General features: G+C 45.6%; 1 pseudogene; it reads left to right on the top strand.

Moving 5' to 3' along the window:
- The first annotated feature begins 296 nt into the window (after window positions 1-296).
- Window positions 297-355, top strand: LOC132592597 (U6 spliceosomal RNA; annotated as a pseudogene).
- Window positions 356-5,634: the final 5,279 nt, after the last annotated feature.

Genomic DNA, 5,634 nt, shown 5'->3' with positions numbered 1-5,634 from the left:
GCCGTCTTTAGCAGATGCGGCGCCGGGGTGCAAATATCCACCCAGCGCCCCCAAATTAACACGCATAGTGTTGGGTGGCCATAGCTGTGCACTGCCAGCCATTGGGGGACGGGGTGCAACTCTCCCCATGCCGCTGTGGGAGAGCGATCCCCGCAGAGGCTTGGGAGTGAAGTTGCACCCCTCCCAAGCATCCTCGGGAGGAGAGCAATCCCTGCAGAGGCTTGGGAGGCTTGGGAGGGAAGCTGCATGCCCGCCAGCCTTATGGTTGGCAGGGCGCAGCTGGCGAGCATGCAGGTCATTAGCATGGCCCCTGCGCAAGAATGACACGCAAATTCGTGAAGCGTTCCATATTTTTTCGCATGTTGTTATATTTAGCAAAGATAAAAACAGATATATTTCGTCCGTGTTGCCTCCTTTTTGTTGGTATTTTACTCAAGTCTGCAACACAGGGGTTGTTTCATTAGCAATAGAGAAATCTTGGCAGGCTGGGTCAGGCTCATGGGTTTGTGATATCCCAGCCCTGAAGCATAGAGGGCAATAGAGCACCCTTTTCTATACAGTTCTCCAGGCAGGCATGGCCATTCCCGGTGTCCCTTGTCTTACCTGTAATTCAACCTGCCTCTCTTTTCTTTCCTGCTATTCCTGCTGCTGTCACTGTTAAGGACAGGGAGAACCAGATTCTTGCCGCCTCCAGAGAACTTGCTGGTGGCAAATTTCCCTCCAAAGAATTGGGCAAGGGGGGTTGCTAATGGCTTCCTCCCTGCGTCAAGGCCCAACAGCAGATAAACATCAGTAGCAGTTTGCAGCGGCAAAATGGGGATGTTTTTGTATTGGAGGGGTAGCAGTGCAACAGAAAGTTCTCCAGCAGAATCTGCACAAAAGCACATGCCAACAGGGTTTGGTCGCTTGTGCGCTTAGAAAGGAACTATTGAAAAGAAAGTGAAAGTGAGAGAGGCAGGGCAAATGAAGGTGTATGTAGCAGGCCTCCAAAATATTGGGAAGGTTTGGTACTTAGCAAGTTTCTGATGGTGCTCCTTATGTTGCGTGTTCTGTTTTTTAGGTGGTTATATATTTTTGTAAAAAATAATGATTTATTGCTAGCAATTTTTTTTTTTTTTAAAAAAGCAACTGCTGCCACAATCCTATGCATGTTTCCCGGAAAGTAAGGCCAACTGAACATTGCTGGGCTCTTTTGTGGCCTGAGTTTCCACAAACTTATTAGCTGCAATTTATTGGCCCCAAGCTGTGTTTGTGTGGGTAGCTTTTGTTCTGCCTAATCACAAGCTCTGTCTGAATCAAAAGCTTTGCCCACTTTGTAGAAATAGCTAGCTCGTGTTCTCAAGAGGATTTGGCTAACCAGAATATCGAATATTTGCGCCTGGGTGAGGATAGGCCCCGTTATTTATCGAGCGGGTTCCTCTGTGGTTTTGGCTGCTAGAGCTGGAGCTGCCTCTGTCAACTTGTATGTTGTTCAGTGTAATAAAGATACTGTTTGAAGTTTCTTTCCATTACTTGGCAAGGATATAAGCACTTATTTGATGGCCAGACTTTCTGTGTATTTATTTGTCTGCTTTAATGCTGTTAGGGTTTTGCGCTGAAAAACTGATACATCTGAAGGTATGTGTAAATTGAAAATTTCCCTCCTAAAACTCTGTGTTCTTTCATGGGCAGGAGGTATAAAAATATCGCAAATAAAAGAAATCACTTTGACGGCAGGGAGACCTGGTGAACTGAGGAAGGACCATAACTCAGTAGCAAACCACGTGCAGGAGGTTGCAGGTTCAATCACCAGAAGTCTCCAGGTATGGCTGGGAAAGATCCCTCTTTATTTTATTTTTACATTTCCCCCCCCCCAAAAAAAAAACTTACCGTATTTTTCCTTGTAAAAGACTATGGTTTTTTGCTTTTAAAAAATTATTTCAAAATTGAGGGTTGTCCTATACACAGATGGTGAGTGCAGAGGAGTTTTAAAAAGCACTACTCACCTTCCAGCAGCTGCCGTGAAGAAGCTCAGCAACTTAGAGCGATCTCAGCTGTTGGTGGGGTATGCTGTGCTGCGGCAGCTAGAGTGGTGACTGGGAGCGGCCACATAACACCGGTCTTGAAAGATCTACATTGGCTCCCAGTATGTTTCCGAGCACAGTTCAAAGTGTTGGTGCTGACCTTTAAAGCCCTAAATGGCCTCGGTCCAGTATACCTAAAGGAGCGTCTCCACCCCCATCGTTCTGCCCGGACACTGAGGTCTAGCTCCGAGGGCCTTCTTGCGGTTCCCTCATTGCGAGAAGCCAAGTTGCAGGGAACCAGGCAGAGGGCCTTCTCGGTGGTGGCGCCTGCCCTGTGGAACGCCCTCCCATCAGATGTCAAAAAGGAAAACAGCTACCAGATTTTTAGAAGACATCTGAAGGCAGCCCTGTTTAGGGAGGCTTTTAATGTTTAAGAAATTAATGTATTTTAATGTTTCTGTTGGAAGCCACCCAGAGTGGCTGGGGAAACCCAGCCAGATGGGCGGGGTATAAATAATATATTATTATTATTAATTATGCATGCACCCCTCCCACCACCCCAGGTGCCAACAGAGGTTGCTATGCTGGTGCTTTGAATATTTAATAAAATATCAAAGTTGTTCTGTTTTATGTTTAAAATATTGATTTCTTAATTTGGGGTTCAAAAAAAATTAGGGGTCGTCTTATCCATGGGAGCAACATACACAAAGAAAAATACAGTAATAACATATTTGGTTTCCCCCAATGTTTTTTAACAAATGCAAACTTCTGATCCACTATTTCCTGGTTTCCTTGTTTCCCCTTATCCTGCTGCGTATTAAACCTATCATCCCTCTCCATCCTAACTTAGTATTTAAATTCTTTTACTGCTGATTACATTTCAAATCCTACTTGTGTGTTAACCTGACTCTTATTAGGTTTCTTCTTGTGCTGATAATGCCCAGGTTGTATGTTTGATCCCCATAAGGGACAGGTGCATTGGAGGAAGTTGAACTAGATGAACCTCAAGGTCCTTTCCGGCTGGGAAAGTTTCCTCCCTGAAGCCCAGGAGAGCTTCTGCCAGTCCATGGAGACAATCCTGTTCTAGATGGAACATAGTTCTGATTTGAAATGGGGCAGCTTCCTACCTTCTACAGTCCCAGGACTCTCCTAGAATCATAGAGTTGGAGGAGACCACAAGGGCCATCCAGTCCAACCCCCTGCCAAGCAGGAAACACCATCAAAGCATTCTTGACATATGGCTGCCAAGCCTCTGCTTAAAGACCTCCAAAGAAGGAGACTCCACCACACTCCTTGGGAGCAAATTCCACTGCCGAACAGCTCTTACTGTCAGGAAGTTCTTCCTAATGTTTAGGTGGAATCTTCTTTCTTGTAGTTTGAATCCATTGCTCCATGTCCGCTTCTCTGGAGCAGCAGGAAACAATCTTTCTCCCTCCTCTATATGACATCCTTTTATATATTTGAACATGGCTATCATATCACCCCTTAACCTTCTCTTCTCCTTTGCAACCACCAGCAAAAAGGCTATGGAAAGGAAAGGATTTCTTATGTCACTGCTTCCCTGTGCCTCTAACAGCCATTGTCTCTGGGAGATTTAAAGACTGGGAGCCACTGACACCATCTGTTTAGAGCAGCAGCTGTTTGCAGCAGAGATGTTTGTGCCAGTTTCCATTTCTTAGTGCAGAAAGTATTGATCTGATATGTAGAGATCTTTCCTATTCTGATTAATTCAAGAGGTTTCTGGGAGCTTCTCTGTGTGAAAGAAACCAGCAGAAGGTTCCTGATGTTTGGGTTATTTCTTCAGAGAAGCTGAGTACAGCTGGTTTAAACTGGTTCTGTTATCTCTTCTTCAAGGTCATGTTGACTATAATAAGAGGCCAGAAGGAGCCTGGGTTTCTCTTTCCATTTCTTTTCCTTCTGGTGCGGTGTTCTGTATATAGTGCTATGGTTTACATTTATAATAAGCTATTGTAAATTTAAGTCAAGTCCTTAAGTTTGTTGGCCTGGGCAGACGGTTCTGAAAAATGGAGCGACCCATCCATATCTGCACCAAAATTTACCGTAAGATGCATCCCTTTGTTTTGAAGTACACTTCTGAAATGTGCTTCGTCGTGAAATACATATTTCTGAGCCAGGAACTGTATTGCAAAATTCGGAGAGGTGCCAGAATCTAAAGCATCATCCCATGTCGAGCCACACATCTAGGAGGTAGTTGCGATCAGGTCTACCTTTGCATAAGGATCTGCAGAAACTGAATTCCTCAAACATGCCACACTCTGAAGAACCTTTGCCCTCCATTGCCACCAACGCTTTTCAGAGGTGCGAAGCCGGCAGCCGCAGCTGTTGGATACGAGAACGTCCAGTCTCAGAAAAGATGGAAAGTCTAAAAACCTCTCCCCACTGCCCTGCATTCTGCATTCCCCAGAGCAACTGCCCTCCTTGTGCCTGCTAGTTCGTTTCATAAAAACCCGCAAGCATGATTGCCAAGCCTGTTGGGAAGGGAAAGCTTGTTCCTCTTGGCCACTGGTGTGGACCTGGGAGGAAGCAACACCAGCAGGAGGACTGGGGAGAGAACTTTATACATCACTTAACCCCCAGTTCCTCCAACAGTCACGGCCTCCGAGAAGGCTAAGGGCTGAGAGCCATCGATAACATATGCTCAGAGCAGCAACAGCCGCAGGAACACTAGTGAAGTGGGAAGAACCCCGTGAGGAACATCTGTTCCCCCAGCAGCCCCCCCTTTTGCTGCCACCAGCTCTCAGAGAGGAGAGCCGGGAGCCACATGATACTACCGTATCTGCACCACCTGGTACTTTGGATCTCTATCTGGGAGGGGAAATGAGATTTGCCCGTAAAAACAATTGGGAGCAACTTTGTGGTTGAAAGGTTTTGCAAGAGAAATCACTCTCTGAGAAAGGGATCCAGTGAAATGGATCCATTTATCTCTCTCTAGCTCACCCTGTGCCTAATTTCCTGGAAGTTAAGTTCCCCTGGCTACAATTGCTCTTGCCTGCCGGACAGATAACTAACTGCACAGCTAAGGTTTTTTTTTGAAAAATGAAAAATTCCTTCCCACAGTTCTGTCTGCCCACTAGGGGGCAGTGGAGCCTCGTTGGAGCTCTCAGTTGGACAAATTCAGTTTTTCGGTCTTTGAGGTCTTGTCATTCTCTATATAAACAAGTTACGTTCGAGTGTTTAGGTTATAAATTACGTCCATGCAGGCTTGCCTTGAAAAGAATGTAAACACAGCACTGTGGTCGAAGCGTACTCTGAAACTGACTTTATAATGTACAGCAGGCCCCCAAGAAAATCCAAGATGCAGCGTTCTTGAATATAAATATGAAAACGAAGAGTTAAAATAGAAAAGAAAAGAAAAAGATTTTGCACAAATCCACTCCCTGCTTTATTGTTTGGAAATGCAAGATCGATGGGGTGCCCCATTTTAAATAGGAAGCTGCTGGGTTTTATATTTTTATTTTTAGGGCATGGTTGTTATGCACGAGGAAAGCTTGCATAAAATCAAGGGTTGGCTGGCTTCTGAGCGGGAAGATCAGGCCTGCACCTCCAGCCCATCGGGAACCGCTCCAAACACCCCTTTGGCGCAGCCAGCAGCACATCTACTTGAGATCTT

Source organism: Zootoca vivipara, chromosome 8, assembly GCF_963506605.1.
Source record: "Zootoca vivipara chromosome 8, rZooViv1.1, whole genome shotgun sequence".
NCBI classification, from domain to species: domain Eukaryota; kingdom Metazoa; phylum Chordata; class Lepidosauria; order Squamata; family Lacertidae; genus Zootoca; species Zootoca vivipara.
Note: the sequence above shows the minus strand (reverse complement) of the source record. Positions and strands in the feature narration are given on the sequence as shown.